The 21,986-nt window shown below is 35.6% G+C and overlaps 1 non-coding gene across 1 annotated transcript; it reads left to right on the top strand.

Moving 5' to 3' along the window:
• Positions 1-13,003: 13,003 nt before the first annotated feature.
• On the top strand, positions 13,004-13,109 carry LOC121217545 (small nucleolar RNA R71). The gene has a single exon (XR_005913654.1). It is a non-coding gene; the product is annotated as a small nucleolar RNA R71 (small nucleolar RNA).
• Positions 13,110-21,986: the final 8,877 nt, after the last annotated feature.

The raw sequence follows: 21,986 nt of genomic DNA, 5'->3' as shown, positions 1-21,986 counted from the left end.
GAATTTGATGAGTCAATAATGGTTTGGCTTTTAATTCAGCTACTAACACATTGTCAGGTAGAACAGACAAGTGTACATTCATCGCTCGCAAAGCAAACAGTGATTTCCGGCTTAAGGCGTCCGCAACCACATTAGCCTTTCCCGGGTGGTAATCAATGACAAGCTCGTAATCTTTCAACAACTCAAGCCAACGTCTTTGTCGCAGGTTCAAGTCTCGTTGAGTCATCAAATATTTGAGACTTTTGTGATCCGAAAACACATGGCACTTCTCACCAAACAAATAATGTCGCCATATTTTCAATGCAAACACAATGGCGGCTAGTTCAAGATCATGGGTCGGATAATTTCTCTCGTGTGGCTTCAATTGTCTTGACGCATAGGCCACAACTCGACCTTCTTGCATCAATACGCAACCCAACCCAAGTAGGGATGCGTCACTATAAATGACAAACTCTTTACCCGATTCGGGTTGCACCAAAATTGGAGCTTCAGTCAGATGATTTTTCAGTTGATCGAAGCTTTTCTGACATTTCTCCGTCCATTCAAACTTAACATCCTTCTGAAGTAGCTTTGTCATTGGTGTGGCTATCATCGAGAAACCTTTGACAAATCGTCGGTAATAACCGGTGAGCCCTAGAAAGCTCCGGACTTCGGTAACATTTCTCGGAGGCTTCCAGTTAAGTATGGCTGAAATTTTGCTCGGGTCAACTCGAATACCCAATGCGGATACCACATGACCCAAGAAGCTAACCTCTCTTAACCAGAACTCACACTTACTGAACTTAGCATATAACTGCTTATCCCGCAAAATTTGCAACACTTGCCTCAGATGCTCAGCATGTTCGGTCTCATCTCTTGAATAGACCAAGATGTCATCAATAAACACAACTACGAACCGATCCAAATACGGCCTGAAGATCCGATTCATCAAATCCATAAACACCGCAGGGGCATTAGTGAGCCCGAACGGCATCACTAAGAACTCGTAGTGACCGTACCTCGTTCTGAAAGCAGTTTTGGGTACGTCCGAATCTCGAATCCGCAACTGATAATAACCCGATCTCAAATCTATCTTTGAAAACACCGATGCTCCCTTTAATTGATCGAATAGATCATCAATACGCGGTAACGGATACTTATTCTTTATCGTCACTTTATTCAGTTGACGATAATCAATGCACAACCTCATGGTTCCGTCCTTCTTTTTCACGAACAATACTGGGGCACCCCAAGGTGAGAAACTCGGTCGAGCGAAACCTCTATCCGTCAATTCTTGCAACTGAGCTTTCAACTCTTTTAACTCGGTTAGTGCCATACGATACGGAGCGATCGAAATAGGCGTAGTTCCAGGTACAAGCTCAATACCAAACCCTACCTCCCGAACAGGTGGCAAACCCGGTAACTCTTCAGGAAAAACATCCGGGTATTCACAGACCACCGGCACCGATTCGGGTTTCTTTTCTAACTCCTTGTCATCAAGTACATACGCGAGGTATGCTTCGCACCCTTTCCTTACATATTTCTGGGCCAACATTACTGATATTACAGCTGGCAACCCCCTTAAGTCCGCAGACTCAACTCGGATTATTTCGTTATTTGCGCACTTCAAATCGATAGTCTTGCTTTTGCAATTCACAACCGCATCATGCGCGGTTAACCAATCCAAACCAAGAATAACATCAAACTCGTCGAATGGCAAAAGCATCAAATCGGCCGGAAAACAGGATTCTCGGATTATTAGAGGGCATCTCTTACACACTTTATCAACAAGTACGCATTGGCCCAAAGGGTTTGATACTCGAATTACGAGCTCAGTAGACTCAACAGGTAGAGTCTTACTGGTTGCTAAGGTTTCGCATACATATGAATGAGTAGAACCAGGGTCAATCAATGCAATCACATTAGTATCAAAGAGAGTGAAGGTACCAGTGATGACGTCGGGGGAGGATGCCTCCTCTCGTGCGCGAATGGCATATGCTCTAGCAGGAGCACGGTTCTCGGCGCGATCGGCCGTATCAGAAGCCCCCCTCTGACTACCACCCCTGCCTCCAAAAATTCTCGGTGGTCTACCTCTAGATGTCACTCCACTAGGTCTTGCACCTTGAATCTTATTCTTCTCATCCAGCTCCGTGCAATCTCTAATGAGGTGGTCCTTCGAACCGCATCCGTAACAGACCCTGCTAGTAGACTTGCCCCAACATTCACCTAGGTGTCGTCTTCCACATTGGGGACATTCAGGTTTCTCGTGACGATTATTGCCCACACTAGCTACCGAAGTAGCTCGGGAGCCCATCGATGGTCTTGCCCTGATGGAAATTCCCGCAGTCGCCCTCGACTTATTAATGTCCTCCCTGAACTTCTTTACAGCTGAGAACGGAGCTTTACCCGTCGATCTTTTACGATAATCTCTAGCTTCAAATTTAGCCTTCCTCTTCTCCTTTCCAAGTTCTTCCGCCTTGCAGGCTCGTTCGACTAGTGTTACGAATTCTTTTATTTCCAAAATACCCATTAGTAGCTTTAAATCTTCATTCAATCCTTCCTCGAATCTTTTGCACATAGCAACCTCATCAGCTACACACTCCCGGGCATACCTACTAAGTCTTACGAATTCATGTTCGTATTCAGATACAGTCATACGGCCTTGCTTGAGTTCCAAGAACTCCTTACGCTTCTGGTCAATGAACCGTTGGCTAATAAATTTCTTCCGGAATTCCGTTTGAAAGAAGTCCCAAGTTACTTGCTCGTTCGGGACTATGGAAATCAAGGTCCTCCACCAATAGTAGGCTGAGTCTCGCAACAAAGATACAGCACATTTTAGACATTCATCGGGTGTGCATGACAATTCATCGAACACCCGAATGGTGTTATCAAGCCAGAACTCGGCCCTTTCGGCATCATCAGTTACTATGGCCTTGAACTCCTCGGCCCCACGCTTCCTAATCAAGTCTACAGGTGGCTTACTCAGCCTCACAGGATCAGCGACTGATGGCCTTGCAGGCTCTTGGGGTGGATTATTCAAATTTGGGAATTGTTGGACAGCCGGGTTGGTTCGGGCATATTGCGCGACCCACTCATTCATCATGGTAAAGAAGGCTTGTTTAGCCCCCTCACCTTGATTATTCGCAGATGACTGAGGTTCAACAGGCGGCGTCCCTTGCGCAGGAGCAGCCGCTACGCTCTCAACGTCATCCGCTAGAGTTCTTTCTTCACCGGGATCCATTTACTAATCAAAACAAAACATTTCAACCGTCAGAAGTCATCACCCTTTTAAACATTAACATTATGGCATGTATAGCTAGACTCATACGTGCTATGGTAGTCCTAGAACCGACTAAACCATGGCTCTGATACCAATAAAATGTAACACCCCGAACCCGAAACCGACACCGGAGTCGAACACGAGGTGTTAACTGGCTTTAACCCCTTACAAAATTTATTTTCCAGACACTGCCCAATCTGTGTACTAGTCGTTTTAAAAATCATATCTTGAGTTTCGTAACTCGAAAATCAGTTTCGTAATTTTTCCCAGAAACTAGACTCATGTGCCCATCTATGTATTTTTTTCTAGAATTTTTGGTTGGGCCAATTAGTACAGTTTATTAGTCAAAGTCTCCCAAGTTGCAGGGGTCGACTACACTGACCTTTGCCCATTACGACTTGGATATCTCCCTGCACGGGGCTTCAATACTGATGCCGTTTGTTTCTATGAAAACTAGACTCAGAGAGGAATCTGTACATATATGGTACGACCCCTAATTATCTCTGGTTAATTTATAATGAATTTCCGAAGTCGGAGCAGGGAATCCAGAAACCGTTCTGGCCCTGTCCCACAAAAATCTGATTATCTCTTAATATACTGCCCATATGATCTTTTCGTTACTTCCTCATGAAAGCAGACTCATCGAGCTTCGATTACATAATTTATTCATCAATTAATTCCACTCCTACTATTTTTAGTGATTTTTCAATCTCATGACACTGCTGCTGCCAGCATCTGTTACGAAAGTAACTAGGTCCATTTCATGCCTACCCTTGATCCAATTCAATCGAACATTCGTGCCATTTTCGCATGGCTTAAAGTTTACATGCCATAATTCAAACACAACGTACTAGCTTATACATGCCAAAATGATCTTCTAAGCACACTAAGAAGAAAGTACCAAAACTTGCTATCCGGTGTGATGACTTCGATGACGGCCCGACCCCGCAAAAATAGATGAGTCCAAGCAACCTATAATGGGTGACAAGGAAACACCGGGTGAGTTTATAACTCAGTAAGTCATAAGCAATGCACTACTATACATCAATAACATTATCACAAGAGGAAACAAAATGGAATGAGACAATTTACTCCATCCATACCGAACCATGCCATAGTTCCTCCAACCTATCGATTCAATTTCATATCAATTCATGCATTCACAATCCATATACTCATCAATAGGACATTGAAGCATTTTCATAAATCAATTTATTTTCGTTACAATCAAACAACAAAACGGCCTTTCACCCATCCTACGATAAATTTTTATGTACGTGACTTCAAGTATAGTTGTCACATAGGTTCAACTTACCGAGCTCAACACCAAGTATAAGCATAGCACATATTAGCCATGTACTCAAGACACTTACCCGATCCGCTGTCCGCGATCGACTCAATGGTGTCGCACACATAGTGTCCATAATGATTCACGAATGTATATTGAGCCCGCACACTCAGTGCTATATAATCAACTCGCACACTTAGTGCTACGTAATCAAATCGCACACTTAGTGCTACATAGTCAGACTCGCACACTTAGTGCCGCATGGTCAATTCGCACACTTAGTGCATCATATTCATTTCGCACACTTAGTGCAACATAGTCGAATCGCACACTTAGTGCTGTACAATTTAATCCCGCGCACTTAGCGCCAATCTCATGGTCATAAATGGTTATCCCGCACGTTTAGTGCCGAGATCAACAACTCAGTACATCTTACCTCTTTTCTTTCATTCAACAATTTCATCATCACATACGTAAATGCATATATATATATGTATATTTATTCATTCCATTCAGCATCAATACATACACATTATGACCATTTGAAATAATACCAACTACATGCTTAATGACTTACCTCGTGTTGGGTAAGACGGTTCCAACTCGGCTACTCGATAACCTTTTCTTTGCCTTTGCTCGATTCACCTCCTTTAACTCCTTGAGCTAAATCAATAATTTAACTAGTTTAACCACCTTGCTAAATATTTACAATCCAATTTCACATGTATATGTATGTTAGTATATTCGGCCAATAACCTCATGCAACTACCAAAGCCGAATCAACTAAATATACTTATGAATATATATATATATATCATCATCGAAATCACCTAAGCTTAGACATCAATTTTTAATTCCAAGCAAGTTGCCGAATGCAACCTTACTAAATTTTCATGGATTCAATATACCATTACCATGGGATCAACAACCAAAAATTCATAGACAATTTAGGAAAATCACATTACAAATCTCAAATTCAAGCAAAGACCATGGCCGAAATGCATGTATACATGTACAATGTCAACTATAACATCATTTAAGTCCACATATAACTACATTTCTTAAGTTCCACATCTTAATGCCCATTATAGCCACTCCCCTAGTCTAAATCTAGCAATCGGCAACACCACCTTTCCACTATATTAGCCGAATACTCATTCTCTTCCTAGTCCTAAGTTCGGCACCTCCAACAAAATAGCTTAACAATTTTCAACTTTCATGCTAACATAACAAGCAACTTAACACATCCATATAACTAGCATGCTAATAGCATCAAGGTATCAACTAGCTTTTATTTTTAAACTCCTTAGCCGAATCCTAACTCTCCAACAACCCCAAATCCAACCATGGAATAGATAGAATCTAGACTCATCACCCCAAAGGTAGGGTAAGCTTCCAAAAATATCATTGAACATACCTTGGTCTAAAGGACCACCTTGGCCGAATCTTGCTTCCTCTTCTTCCTCTAGTTAGAACAATTGCAAAAGAAAGAAAATATGAACACTCCTTCTTCCCTCCTTATTAAGCATTCAAACTCCCTCATTTTTCATGCCACAACATCAAACACTCCCCCTAGGCACAAGCAATGGCCGAATTCCTTCCAAGTTCTTTTCTCCCCTTCTTTTTCTTGGTTTTTCGGCTAGGAGATGGCAAGTATGACACCCATTTTTTTTTGTTCCCTTTTCTATTATTATCCCCATCATTTGTTCACCAAAGAAACATATTAAATTAGAATGAGTGGAGCATCATCACTCCTTGGCCGGCCACCATGAATTTTATGGGAAAATTGACATGCAAAGCCATGCTTCCTCAACCTATTATTAGTTAATCCTTATAATTCATCTATCATCTTTTCTAACTTCGTCAACTAGGTCCTTTTTGAATGAATTCACAATCCTAATGCTAATATTAAGCATTTAATTTCTCATATATTCACTGTCACACAACAATTTATGCAATTAAAACACGAAAATAAATTTTTGGCTCGATAATGTGGTCTCGAAACCACATTCCGACCAGGGTCTAATTTGGGTTGTCACAACTCTCCCCCACATAAGAAATTTTCGTCCCCGAAAATCTTACCGGTAAATAGGTTTGGGTATCGTTCTTTCATCGAGCTCTCGGTTTCCCAGGTTGCTTCCTCGATCCCGTGTTTAAGCCACAACACCTTAACCAACGGAACCCTCGTATTTCGCAACTCTTTCACTTCACGAGTTAAGATACGAATCGGTTCTTCTTCATAGCTCATATCAGCCTGAATTTCAACCTCCGACGGACTAATTATGTGCGAAGGATCAGATCTATAGCGCCGAAGCATCGAAACATGAAAGACGTCGTGAATCTTTTCAAGTTCAGGAGGCAAAATCAATCTATATGCAACCGGCCCCACTCGTTCGGAAATTTCGTACAGCCCAATGAATCTCGGGCTCAACTTGCCTTTACGGTCAAATCTGAGTACCTTTTTCCAAGGCGAAACTTTGAGGAACACTTTATCTCCCACCTGATATTCATTGTCCTTCCGTTTCAGATCCGCATACGATTTTTGACGATCTGTGGCTACCTTCAGACTTTCACGGATTACCTTTACTTTCTGTTCGGCATCTTTAATCAAATCAACTCCGAAAATTTTACTTTCACCGAGCTCGGTCCAAAATAATGGCGTTCGGCATTTACGACCGTACAAAGCCTCGTAAGGTGCCATCTTAATACTTGATTGAAAACTATTGTTATAAGCGAATTCAATCAAAGGTACATACCGTTCCCATGAACCACTAAACTCAAGGATGCAGCATCTCAGCATATCCTCGAGTATCTGAATTATCCGCTCGGATTGACCATCGGTTTGGGGATGAAAAGCGGTGCTAAAATGCAGCTTGGTACCCAAAGCTTCTTGCAATTTCTTCCAAAATCGCGAGGTGAATCTCGGATCTCTATCCGACACGATAGAAATAGGTACTCCAGGGTCCTTTTTGAATGAATTCACAATCCTAATGCTAATATTAAGCATTTAATTTCTCATATATTCACTGTCACACAACAATTTATGCAATTAAAACACGAAAATAAATTTTTGGCTCGATAATGTGGTCTCGAAACCACATTCCGACCAGGGTCTAATTTGGGTTGTCACAGGTGTTTATCTCACTAAGTTCTTATGAAGTTACCTATGTGTATGTTATGTTACAGGTAAGTCGACGTAGGTCTATGTAACACCCCTATCCCGTAACCGTCGCCGGAATAGGACGAGGCGTTACCAGAAAATTTGGAAGCAGATCAAAACAGTAAAATTTTGAACATTTTTTTTCGTGAATAAAGATTGTTCATTTAATTAAATTTCTAAACATAAACAAAGATCAAACTTATAACTTATAAAAGTAGACTTCCAAAGGATGCCATATTCGCATGGCTTAAAAACAATAGTTATGATATCATTCTAGTATAATATATCCTATACATGCCATAAGCTAAATCCAAATCACAAGGTTTCCATAATAGTAGATAGTGTGATGAAGTGCTGACGATCCCCGAGCTGATAATCAGAGTCCACAATCTATAAAACAAAGACAAAAGACAAACGGAGTAAGCTTACATAAGCTTAGTAAGTCTTAAGTAAAACGATAATTTTGCAGAATCAAATTCAATTATCATTTATCACTCTATTTTTTCTAATCAATGAAGTCAATCTAGAGCTCCATAACGAACTATAATTTCATTAACCACATCATTTAGTTACCACAAATTATTTCATGATAATGACCAAAATGGTCAAATATTCGTATGCTCACAAGGCACACTTAGCTCATAATTACACTCCAATCTAAATGCCTTTATTATAGTTTAATCAAATACATTCTTATGGCATAACACATTGGCCAAATGTATCATAGTCACATGGACTGTGGTCACATTTGCGCTCATACACTTATTCACATATGCATCACTTTGTATACTTTTGATCTAATCCGAATTGAAAATCACATACAAGTACCTGATACATACCTGGCCAACTTAATGTACTAAACATCTTTAACTGTCGTTTCATTACTAAGCCTCATCGTCTTAGACCTTGCAGAAACCCCGTTTAAAAATATCAAGAGATCTCACCATTCCGTCAAATAGTTCAAACCTCATGCACGCATATATAGTTTATCTATTTCTTCCAAATTTTATTCACATAGTCTTTCGCATCTAGAAACCTCATATCTACTTTTAATTCAATCAATCAAAGTAAAACATAATACTTTTACCACGTTTAGTTTCCATATTTAGAAGCACATAGTAATTTCATAATCTATCATGAATAGATTCATAGAGTCACTACTCATTTAGCATAACATATACTCTTTCAATAATCATAATCACTTGCTCAAACGTACTCGTTTCATGCACATACATGAATATATATATATATAAACTTAATTCCTTATTTCATAATCACATCAAAACTTTCGAGTATTTCAACATGGCATGTATTGAATTACAGTATGGGTACGCATAGAACCAAACATAAACCTTATCACATATACGTAGGTTGACAAAATACAATCCTTCCTTTGCATTTGTACATCTAGCCGAATACAATTTATTCTCAATTTATAAGGCCTTTTTGGCCGAATATGCACAATTACATATATAAATCTCAGCACATACTTTTCTTTACTTAAAGCTCATACGATAAATTTAAATCAAATACTTTGTCATACTAACAACCATTGACCGAATAGGTTATTCCCTTATTCAAAGATATAATAATCATTCCCACATATGTATCGTTCTTTAATACTAATAATTCACCGAATCGTTGGCCGAATGTACACGAGTACATACATGAAAGCTTAGTATATACTACATTATACAAGCATACCAAGACTGATTAGGTCATCCTCACTTTCGCAATATAATAATCAATCACATATACGTTTTTCTTGAATGCTAGTGATTCACTTTGAGGTAAACTTACAAATGAGGAGGTAATATGTATCTGAACATCTTAAATGTATAGTACTTACTTGATGGTAGCTCACTGCGAACATTCAAGATCATAATCTTACTTAATTCACCAGCATTAAGCCTGCGGGACTTTAAACCCGGATACAATCCCAGCGTGAAGCCAGCGGGTCTCTAACTCGGATACAATCTCAGCACAATTCATTTAATATATATTTATATTTTTACTAACTTTGACCTCATTAAATATCTAATATTGCACACTTTTCACAATTGGTCATTCGGCCTTATCACATATTCACTTACACATATATCACATTAACCATTCGGCCTTATCACATGTATGCACTTTCACATTCATCACATTGGCCATTTGGCCTTATCACATATACACACTTTCACATTCATCACATTGGCCATTCGGCCTTATCACATATACACACTTTCACATTCATCACATTGGCCATTCGATCTTAAGCTAGATATTACGCCTTGTCATTTTATTTCGTCTTAGGTACAAAATCACATTAGTAAATTGATTCAAATACGTAAAATTTTCCATTCGGCCTTAGAACATATCATGGCCACATCATATTTTTCAATTTAGCCATTTCTATAATAGTATCCATTAATCAAAACTCAAAATAGGTTTAATTACTTAAAGACTTCCTCGAATGTCGTCGAACGACTACGGATCGGCTATTTGGTTAGTTTAGCTTTTCCCCTATCCGAATTAGGCTCCTTAAGCTCTTGAGCTTAATCTAAAACAAATTTAACTTATTAAAATCCCATTTTGCTTGCTTATGACCGAATACCACAAGAAATTTAATAGGCCATATAACTACTTTTAGCTCAATATAAAATAATCGTACACATCTTTAATCACCTTAAACAAATTACTAAGTATTATAGAAAATCAAAGCATACTCATCGTTAGCCTTATTCGGCCATCCCAATACGTTCTAAGTGACCATATGTATATACGTCTATACTAAAGTGCTTTACATTAATAACACCATATCAACAATGTATAATGCCGACCCCTTTAAACCAATTATCCATACAAATATTATTTGTACACATTTCCTTACCTAAATTTCACATTCGGCAACCACTTAATCAACTTAACAAATTTTCTATACTTCAAAACCACAAGTAAATATCATAATTTGTATCATTACATCGATTAAACTAAATCATGCATTAGCTTTTAGCACATTCGACCATTAAAGAGACAACCCAATTAACATTCAAACCTTTTTAAGCTTAGATTTCCCAAGGTCGAATATCACATAAAAACCTTTAATACACATGCAAAGTTTACACTTTAACTAATTATACATATACTAATAAACCGAATATTATTTAAACAACCATTTGAATAATTCTTTATCACATGTTCACAATCGGCATAACCATGTTACAAATTCAATACATAAAAATCTTCTTATCCAAGACTATATTTGACCTATATGTATTTTCTTTACAACCATTCATCAACAATTAAGCACATGTTTAATGGCCGAATGCACATACCTCTTACTCATCCTTAACAGAATTTTTTTTATCAAGCTTCCATTTCCACTTAACTACGAACCATTTAAAACAATCAATATTTTACACATTGCCGAATGCATATATATATATTCATCCAAACTCATAATTTCACAAGCTTAGCCTCATTTAATGACTACTTGTTCATCAAGACATTAAACACATCATGCATAACATACAAAGCATCCTTAGCCAAAAAAAATACTATCACAAAACTTCCTTGGCCGAATGTCATCTTTTTCCATTAACTAGATTTTGCCATGGGCTTGCTTCAATACTTGAGACCACTCAAATAAATATTCAAACTTAATCCTTCATTTTATTTCTCATTTTAGCACATATTCGGCTAATATATAAATATATGCTATCAATTTAATTACAATTATAAATTTTCAACTCAAACACATTCTTTATCTCGTCTTTCACCTTAATTCAAATTCGGCAAGTACATAAACATATATTAACAATTTAATTATAGCATTCCACAATTAAGCACAAGTTTCATACTTCACTTTAATTGCCGCATACAATTTGCTCATTTTAATCACCTATAACCTCACTTAACAAAATTCCTAAAACCACATGCACTCATTTAACCACCTTTTTATTCATCAAGGCAATTAACACTCAATTTATAACATATTGCAAATTCACGGCCGAATGCATCAATATTTTAATAAACAATAATTAGTTCAACTCCCCATTCAATTCCTCATTCGACATCCGTATAATTACAATCTAACATTTAAAATATAATTTCCAAGAACTTGGCACAACCTTACTTTACACTTTAATAACCGAATGAAATTTTACTCAAACTTGCCCCTCATGGCGAATTTAATTAGTCTATCCTCATCCATAAACACTTATCATCAAAACATCCACAATCTAATCCTTGAAGCCATGACCAAATGCTTTATGAAATAAATTCACAAAAATTAACATATGGGTCATGTTGTGAGCTTCAAAACTAACAACATTTCGCAAAAATTAAAAATAAAATACATGAAATCTCACCTTAATTCCCAACACCAAGTGACCGAGTGCCTTTGGTGTTCTTTCCTTCCTTTCTTTCTTGCTTAGTTACGGCAATAAGAGAAAACAAAGAGAAAAGTTTCTTTGTTTTTATCACCATTCTTTTTATTTAATTCATGTTTTCAAATTATAAACTATTAAATATTATTTACTAAATATAATATACACATAATGCCAAAATCATAACATCATTACCATCCACTAATGTTAAAAGTGGGCCATTTGACATGCAAATCCACAACTTTAGTAATTTAACATTTTAATCACTTGGACATTTGCCTATCATATTTTTAAATTTTCTCAAATATGTCCTTTTGAGCTAATTTCACATCCAAATGACAAAATTAAAACATGAAATTTTTACACATACATATTCACAAATAATAAGCATAGAATATAACAATTAATTATTTTTATGACTCGATTTTTTTTTGTGGTCCCGAAACCACTTTCCGACTAGGGTCAAATTAGGGGTGTCACAGTCTACATCGGGAGAGACGACACCAGGACTTCGCCAAAAGAGTGGCACATTTGGCTATTATGTATACAGAGCAAGTTTTGTTGGCGTGATCGAGTCTAGTTGGGATATAAAAACCCTTAAGGTGGGATAACTATATTAGACTAGGAGCTCACTTTTGTCATAATTTGTAATTAAATTCTCTATCTACATAATTAAAATGCCTTTATTATTCATACTTATGTATTTTATTATGAAACTTATAATTAAGAAAATGCAAATGAATGAAATTTGTAATAGTAGGATTAAGTTATGTTTGTTATAGGATGGTAACACCCAAGATTTGGATCCAATTTAGTGGATCAGATTTGGGGTGTTACACCCTCCGGCTGCTTCATCTATGTTGGAGTTGATGTTACTATCTACACCATTGTAAAAAAATTAGATTTGGAGCCACTCTTGCAACTCATGGTGAGGGCACTTCTATATCATATATTTGAAATTCTCCCACACCTCGTATAGTGTTTCACTTTCAAACTGCTTAAAATTGGCGATATTGCGTTTAAGTTACATGGTTCCGTTGATAGGGACAAATTTATGAGGAAATTTTTCCGTTGGTTCATCCCATGTGGTTTTAAATCTTGGTTCCAATGAATCTAACCAATCGACTACATTATCACATAACGAGAATGGAAATAATTGAATACAAACAATGTCATCGATTACTCCATTATACTTAAAGGTGTCACAAAGTTAAAGGATCCGCTTCAAGTGTTGATTTGGGTCTTCTACCATATTTCTATTGAACTGCAACGTGTTCTGAATCATCTATATTGTAGTATTCTTTATCTCAAAATTATTGGCGTTGATTATCGGTTTTTCAATGCTACCTCGTACAACATCTAGTGTAGGTAATTCGAACTCGCGCAACGTTCGTTGAGCTATCAATAGCTCTCCACGGATTTATTCTTGTTGTTCTGGTGGTTCGTCAAGAAAAGGGTTTTCCCGAGGTAAATTGACTACCACAGTTGGATTGTCTTCTCTCAATTTATGATTGCGCCTTAGAAGTTGCTCCGGGTCAAGGTATGGCTCGATTGGGATGCCTCCACTTTGAGCCATATACTAAAATCTAAGACGGAAAAATAAATAAAAATTAAAAATAGAGAATAAAATAAAATAAAATAAATCATATATATAATTTCTAACTTTCCTATTTATCTTATTAATTGTAGAAAATAAAATGTGATTTCATGTCGAAACCTCCCCGACAATGGTGCCAACAACTTGATCGTCACCAAATGTGCGAACGTTTGACTAGAAAATAGTACACCCAAATATATTAAATTAAAATAGTGATATCTACAAGTACACGGGTCAAATTGTAATATAGATGTATACAACAGAACACATGGAAGTATTCCGAGTATCATACCCAAAGGAGAACATCTACTTCTACAATAACAAATCTAAACAGTAATAGTTAAAAACTATATTACAACAAATGATAAAAAAATATAAAAATAATAAACTAAATTAAATAGCAGAAAATAAACACAAAAATAAATCAAAATAACAAGCAGAAGATTAAATTGTTTCAGTGATTGTAATTAACTTCAGAATTTGGGTTTAGGTGGAATTAACTATTAATTAACTAGTATTACCTCCTGACGTCTACTAGTTAACTAATCGACAGATACTCGCTTACCTCCCGACCTCACTTTTTCCACCAAGATAAATTATGGTTTACTCAGCAAACTTATCTTCCGACCTCATTTAACATAGATTACTTCCTAGGGTCATCATTCCTAGGGTTTAAACCCACATAATTTAAAACTAACTAATTCCTTTAGGAAACCCTCATTCCTCCATTAACTACTCTAACATCCACGCATTAATCTACCAAGAGATTTAGCCTATCATGGATCTAGGTGTCATAACTCTTGGATTTAATTTAAACTTGTAAGAGAACACAAATTGTAACGATCCGAAAGTCAGTGGTGTCAGAAATAGTAGTTTCAAAATTTTGTTTTCTGATGATAAAGTCAGTAAATATTATTTATTAATATTTATGAGGGTATTACAGTATTAAACTAAAGCTTGGTCTAATAATTTTGATTATTTGGAAAGTTAGACAAAGTACAAGTGTATCAGTTCTAAAGTTAGTAGTTTTGGAATTTGAGGTATCGAGACATCGTTTCCGTAAATTGGACCTGTAAATATTTTTATTAAATATTTATGGAGTTATATTAGAAGCAAATTGAATTTCGGTTAGATAATTTCGTTGCATTAGTGCTTAATTTAAGTACAAGGACTAAATTGCGTAAGTGAATAAAGTAAGAATTAGTAAGGAATTACAAATAGAATTTAATAGATAGGACTTATTAAGTAAATAAATCATTATAAATGATTATAATGGTGGCCGGTTCTAACTTATATTATACGTAAAATATATTATAAAACTTTAGTAAAAATATATGTTAAAATAAAAATAAAATAAAAACAAAATGAAAGTAAATAGCAAAGCGGAGAGAAAGAGAAACAAAACTTTCATCTTTAATTTTTGCATGTCGAAATTGGGAAGGAAGAAGAGGGAGCATTCGACCTTTGAGCATTAAGCCTTGAAGCTCAATTTGGTTAGCGTAAGTTTATCCGTTTCTTGTAATTTTTATGTTTTCGAAATCCCCGTATTTCAATCTAACCAACCCATGTTACAACTTTTGGTACTGATAAAGATTTAGGATGTTACCATTGTTGACTATTTAGAGTGTGAGGTCTTATTTTGATAGATTTTAAGTTTAGAATTGATAAAGAACTAAATTATAAAGTCAATTGATGATTTTGTGCAATAAGCACTAAAATGCACAAATTTCAAATTTAGTGGTAAAATTTTGAAATAAAGAGTTAAATTAGGCCTAGAATGAAAACGATATAAAAATCGGGGATTAAGTTTGAAAGTTATGTTAGTCCTGGTTTTAGGGACTAAATTGAATAAAATGAAAAAGTTGCATAAATTAGAAATTGAATGTAAAATTGGCTTTGTATTGATTGTTTATTATGTTTGTTTTAATTCATAGCTAATGTTGTCCCCGATTCCTCGAAAAAGAAAAGAAAAGACAAAGTCATCGATAAATAGCTTGAAGTTCACGATTTTTGTTTCTATAACCCGAACAACTTCAATTGTTGCATTTATGAACTGTATTGGATGGGATGATCATGAGGTAAGGTAAAAATGATAAAAAAAGAGTTGAATTGATTCGATTCGAATTTATTATTTGCGATGAGGATTAAAATAAATAGTTTTGGAAATATCGTATATTGATATAAATATGAAATTGAATCTGTTTTGAGATGTGATATATATTATTGCGTATATGGATTGAAGTCTGATGGATGAAATAACGATATGGATTTGGGACATTTATTACAAAAGAAATTGAATAGAGAATACCAGAGTTAAGTTCGGAAATGTGTATATAATATTGGAGTGATAAAATTTCTTTGATTGTTATAGGTAGAAATGTATATGTTTTACAACTATGTTAGATTGAATTATTATAAGTAAATCGAATTGTAATATTAAATGTAGCATTATGGCATGTAGCTCTCGAATATTAATTTGCATTAGATCTTATTGTTAAGTCATGCATTATATAATTTATATTATAATTTAATGTTGGATATAGAAACACCATTGAGTTTACTCAGTGTACGTTTTCATTTGTTAGTGCACAAGTTAGGTATTATTCAGTTCGTAAGTCGATTCAGCATCCAATGACAATCTCGAACTCAAGTGTTGGGAATACTTCTATTTTGGTTTCGGCATGTACCTAGGAAGTCTTTTGGTTATAAGTTCATTTTGTATCTTGATGGTTTTGCTTATTATGTTTATAAGGTATATATATAGGTATGGATATGTGAGAAGGTAATAATATTTGGTTAATGACATGATAGATTGCTTGAATTATATGTTTAATATTCTTATGGATGAGAAAAATGTCTTGTTACGCTATATGTTCATGGTTAATGCTTAGATGTGGAAGGATATTTAAGGTGTTTTGATATATTTGATGTATTTGATGTTAAAACATGAAGATGATTTAAAGGTTGGTTGTGTTTAAGTAAGTGATTGGGAAATTATCTTGTAATGTTAATGAATTGGTATGTTTGAGCATATTCAATTTGGTTTTTTTGAATTTTAAATTGAGGTGCCTTTGTGGGCATATTGGTTAGGCACTTAGGTCGAATGGTATATGGCATGTTTTGAAATGGGTAATTATAGGTGCAAATGGTATGGCTTGGTAACCAAGCAATGGTAGGTGAAATGTGTAACACCCCGAAATAGGGCCTAGCAGTTTTAGAGATATTTTAGGAATTTTGGCCTATATGAGCTAGAAATTTCGTAAGGTTGGTACTCGATAGTGTTTTCGTCTATGGCATCTTTTGGTACTCGATAGTGTTTTCATCTATGGCATCTTCACTGTCAAACTAATTTCTGAAAAAGTGTTCAAGAAACCCTTAATTTTGAAAAAAATGACTAATTTGTAACAAAGTCAAAATAGTGAGCATTTATGTGGCAATTAAACCAGTTTTTAAAATTAAACCTAAAAGCCACACTCCACCTACAATTTTCACCTTTTCTTCATTCCCTTTAAGCTTGTGCTAACCCTTGCTTTTCCCTAGCTATTTCCATTGATTTTTTATTACCAAATCTTAATACCTTGAATTTCTATCATTCCTAAGTCATTAGCCATATTAAACCTTCAAGAAAAACACCCAAAAACTCCATAAATTTCATATCCTTCTTCAAACGTAGGGTCTTCTGATTTTCTTCAAAACTCGTTTGTTCCTTCAACAAAGGCAATCATTCATGTCACTATTGATTTTTAATTTTATTTAGACTCTAGAACTAAATTATTAGCTCTTGGATCGCATATTTTAAATAAAAGTCGAAAATCGAACCATTAATGGTGGATTTTTGGATTTTGAGTTAAAACTTGGTTTCAAAGTGTTTTTCAACTCGTTTTAACATGATTAGAAGGTTTTTAAACTCATCTCGAGGTTTCGTTAATGATTTTCATGTTTTTATGAATTTTGTGAAAAATGCCTAAAAGATGTTGAAATATCGATACCATGTATTGTTATGTTAATAGTTTAAGTTACATGAAAATTTAGCTTAAAGCTTGCGTTTTAGTTGGTTTGAGTGAATATTTGATTGATATTTGACTATGGTTATTGTATGATTTATGTGTGTAAAGCTTCGGGTTCGTTAGAGCTTACTACGAGCTAGAGAAACGTTAGTTGAGCTTTTAGTTTTCAAAAAAAGCATAAAGTGGTGAGTGTAGGGAATTGCTACTCATAAACACGAGTAATGTGTTATTGGAAATTTAGATGTAGCTTAAACCCCTACTCTAAGTTCCAAGTGTAAGTTTTCTTGAACTATACTTGTCTTGTGGTTATATAATATGCATGATATGTGATATGTGGATTTGGTGCTTATTGTGTAAAGTTTATTTATAAACATGTAATAAATGTACACTATATATGTTATATGAATGTGCTAGTGTTTTATAAAAGATGTTAATATGTAGTGATGGTGCACAGATAATCGGTAAGAATTATGTGTTGTTTTTTGGATATTTTGGCCTTGAGAACTTGAAACCATTGGATATAGTTGGCATGCCATAGGATTATGATTACTCACTTACATGTATAGAGGTTTTGGGCGTTGAGGCCCTGGGACTTGCTCGGAGGGATAAGGGAATGTGAGCCAAGCTCCATTCAATGGGACATGTGAGGGGAAATAAGGAGAGTGTTAGCTATACGCTTCACTTTTGGGACATGTTTGACTTTACGAGTCAATGTGGTGTAAGGAGATCCGTGTATCCGATGTATGATGATAGAGCTCACTACGTGTTTCATAATCCAAAGGCCATCATATCTCATCTTACCTTATGTTATATAATTGTGTGTAATATGTTCTATGCTTGAATAATTATGTATATGTGTTGTGAGAATGACTTTTAGGCTATGCATGATTTAGTACTATGTGATGCTATACTTAGGAATGTACTACTTGTGAATAAATGTCTGGTTGTGTTACGTGATGATGAGTTTATGTTGTCGTCATTCTTGCATTCACTGAGCTTGCAAAAGCTCATTCCCTCATTACAACATTTGTAGATTACGTCACGATGTGGGTGGTGTGATTTCCAAGGGAGTGATCCAAGGAAGTCTGGTTATACTTCGTAGGTGCTTCATTATTTTATTATTCGTTTTAGGGAATTAAACAATGAAGTAAAACTATTTTGAGACATATAGCTTCATCATTTTGATCTACCTATAGGAATTTTGTGTTATTTTTATGCTAGAATACTTAAACATTGACAATGGAATGATGATATTAGTTCGGATTCACTTTTAGTATTTTGTATTGTTGATTAAGTCATATGAACAGTTATTTAAATTAGTACTTGATGCATGTTGATTAGGAACTATTTGTGATAAGTTAATTGCATTCCTATGCTGTAACACCCCGTACCCGAGACCGTTGCCGGAGTCGGACACGAGGGGTTCACAGACTAAATTCGCTTACTATTGCAGTCCATTTTAAAATTTTTCCAGGCAGTTGGCTAACTGCGTCACTGTCACCTTAAAAATCATATCTTTAGTTTCACAACTTGAAAATCAGTTTCGTGATTTTTTCCTGAAACTAGACTCATATGCCCATCTACATATTTTTTTTCTAGAATTTTTGGTCGGGACAATTAATACAGTTTATTAGTCAAAGTCTCCCATGTTACAGAGATCGACTACACTGACCTTTTCGCATTACGACTTGGATATCTCCCTTCACAGAGCTTCAATACTGATGAAGTTTGTTTCTATAGAAACTAGACTCAGAGAGGAATCCAGACATATATGGCATGACTCCTAATTATCTCTGGTTAATTTATAATGAATTTCCAAAGTCGGAACAGGGAATCCAGAAACCGTTCTGGCCCTGTCTCACGAGAACCTGAATATTTATTAACATACTGTCCATATGATCATTTCGTTACTTTCCTATGAAAATAGATTCATCAAGGTTCGTTTACATAATTTATTCACTATTTAATTCTAATCCTACTATTTTTAGTGATTTTCCAAATCTACATCACTGTTGCTGCCAGCATCTGCCTTTAAGGTAGACTTTACCTATTTCATAGTTTCCATGATTCAACTAGCCCTTTTTGCATAAATAGCACAAATCATGATAGCGATTAACCATTCCATACCAAATGATTATAACATTATGCTCGAACATATATAAGCCATTTTCGCATGGCTATATACATTAACCAAAATATTCTTCCGCCACTAGTCTATTTTATACATGCCATAAGATAATCCGAAACATAGCAGTACCAAACAGTGGATAGTGATAGTGTGACTAGTTGCTGACGATCCCCGAGCCTGTAGCTTCGCAATGAGATCTATAAAACAGAGGAAATAGAGTAAACGGAGTAAGCATTACAATGCTTAGTAAGTTTTAAGCAGTGTCAACAGATAACAATCAAATTATAACATAGTTGTTCGTATTTTTATTTCACTCTTCCTTCGGGCATACCATCCCTTTACCGAATCTGCACATCTCATCATATACAATAGGCAGATAAACTTTCACATAAAAGTGAGCTCATGTGACATAGATATATCGTATGATTTCACATCACCTCTCACACTGATCCGATGTCACATAATCATAGGAATAGTCTCATAGATTGCTCTCGTATGCATCACATAACTACCTTATGATTTAGTGCAAATCAAGCTCACATATAAACTTGGAGTACATACCTGTTTAACATTTCGCATTGAATATATTTATAAGCAATTCTTATTACGAAGTCTTACCCGGACATAATCTCCACACGAAGTTATCGGGTCTTACCCGGACAAAATCCCCACACGTAGTCATCGGGTCTTTAGAGCTCGGATATAGTACAAGCACGAAGCTTAAGGACATTAATCAGTGGTAATATTCTCGCATAAAGCCTGCGGGGTTTTAACCCGGATATAGTACTGACACAAATGCCCTTCGGGACTTATCACATTTATACACTTTCACATCCATCACGTTGGCCACTCGGCCCTGTCACATATATATACACTTCCACATTCATCACATCGGCCATTAGGCCTTATCACATATATACACTTTCACATTCATCACATCGGCCATTAGGCCCTATCACATATATATACACTTTCACATTCATCACATCGGCCATTAGGCCTTATCACATATATACACTTTCACATTCATCACATCGGCCATTAGGCCTTATCACATATATACACTTTCACATTCATCACATCGGCCATTAGGCCTTATCACATATATATACACTTTCACATTCATCACATCGGCCATTAGGCCTTACTATCATTTCATATTCGAATACTCATAAACTTACAATATCACGATTTAGAATTCAAGTATGGGTTTAATCAATAGCTTATGAGCAACTAAAACAAGTTTATCAAGGTTCACAACATAATCTCAAATTCAGCACAAGCTGTTTTTCCTGAGCAATAGTCACTAAATTATTTATAACTGGAGCTACAAAACTCCAAATCACTTTCCGTTAATTTTTCCTGAATATAGACTCATATATCTTCCATCCATAAAATTTCCGGAATTTTATGTTTGGCCAATCAATACCAGATTTTTCTTAAAGTTTCCCCTGTTTCACTGTTTGACTAATCTGACCACTCTTCACTACGAATCAAATTTCTCATTTTACAGAATTCAAAATGTGTTGTATTTGATTTCCTTTGAAACTGGACTCATTAAGGAGTCTAATCATATAAATTTTATCTTATAACCATTTTTGTACAATTTATAATGATTTTCTAAAAACAGAACAGGGGATTTCGGAGTCATTCTGACACCGTCTCACACAACTTTAAATATCTCATTATCGGAAATTCCTTTGCTTACACGGTTTCTTTTATAAGAAACTAGACTCATTAAGCTTTAATTTCATGTCTCATTCAGCCTCTAATTCAAGTCCATGAATTTATGGTGATTTTCTAAAGTCACGTTACTGCTGCTGTCCGGAGCAGACTATTTCAAATTACCCTTAAATTCCCAAGCTCAAACACTTAAGAACTTACCATTTGAGCTTAGAACATATCATGGCCACATCTTATCTTATTAAATCAACTCATCATGTCCTATTATAATTGAATTTACTCAACGTTTAAACACTTAAAACTTACCTCGGAAGTGGTCGACGATTAGATATCCACGGCTATTCGTTTACTTTCTCTTTTCCCCTATCCGACTTTGATCCTCTAAGCTCTTGAGCTTAACAACCAATATGCAAGATATCACATATACATAACTTAGCTTATGAGAACATATGTATTACATCATAAACACATCTTTTACCAATTACCTC

Source organism: Gossypium hirsutum, chromosome A02 (assembly GCF_007990345.1).
Source record: "Gossypium hirsutum isolate 1008001.06 chromosome A02, Gossypium_hirsutum_v2.1, whole genome shotgun sequence".
In the NCBI taxonomy this organism is placed as follows: Eukaryota; Viridiplantae; Streptophyta; class Magnoliopsida; order Malvales; family Malvaceae; genus Gossypium; species Gossypium hirsutum.
The sequence above is the reverse complement of the archived record's forward strand: the minus strand, read 5'-3'. Positions and strand labels throughout refer to the sequence as shown.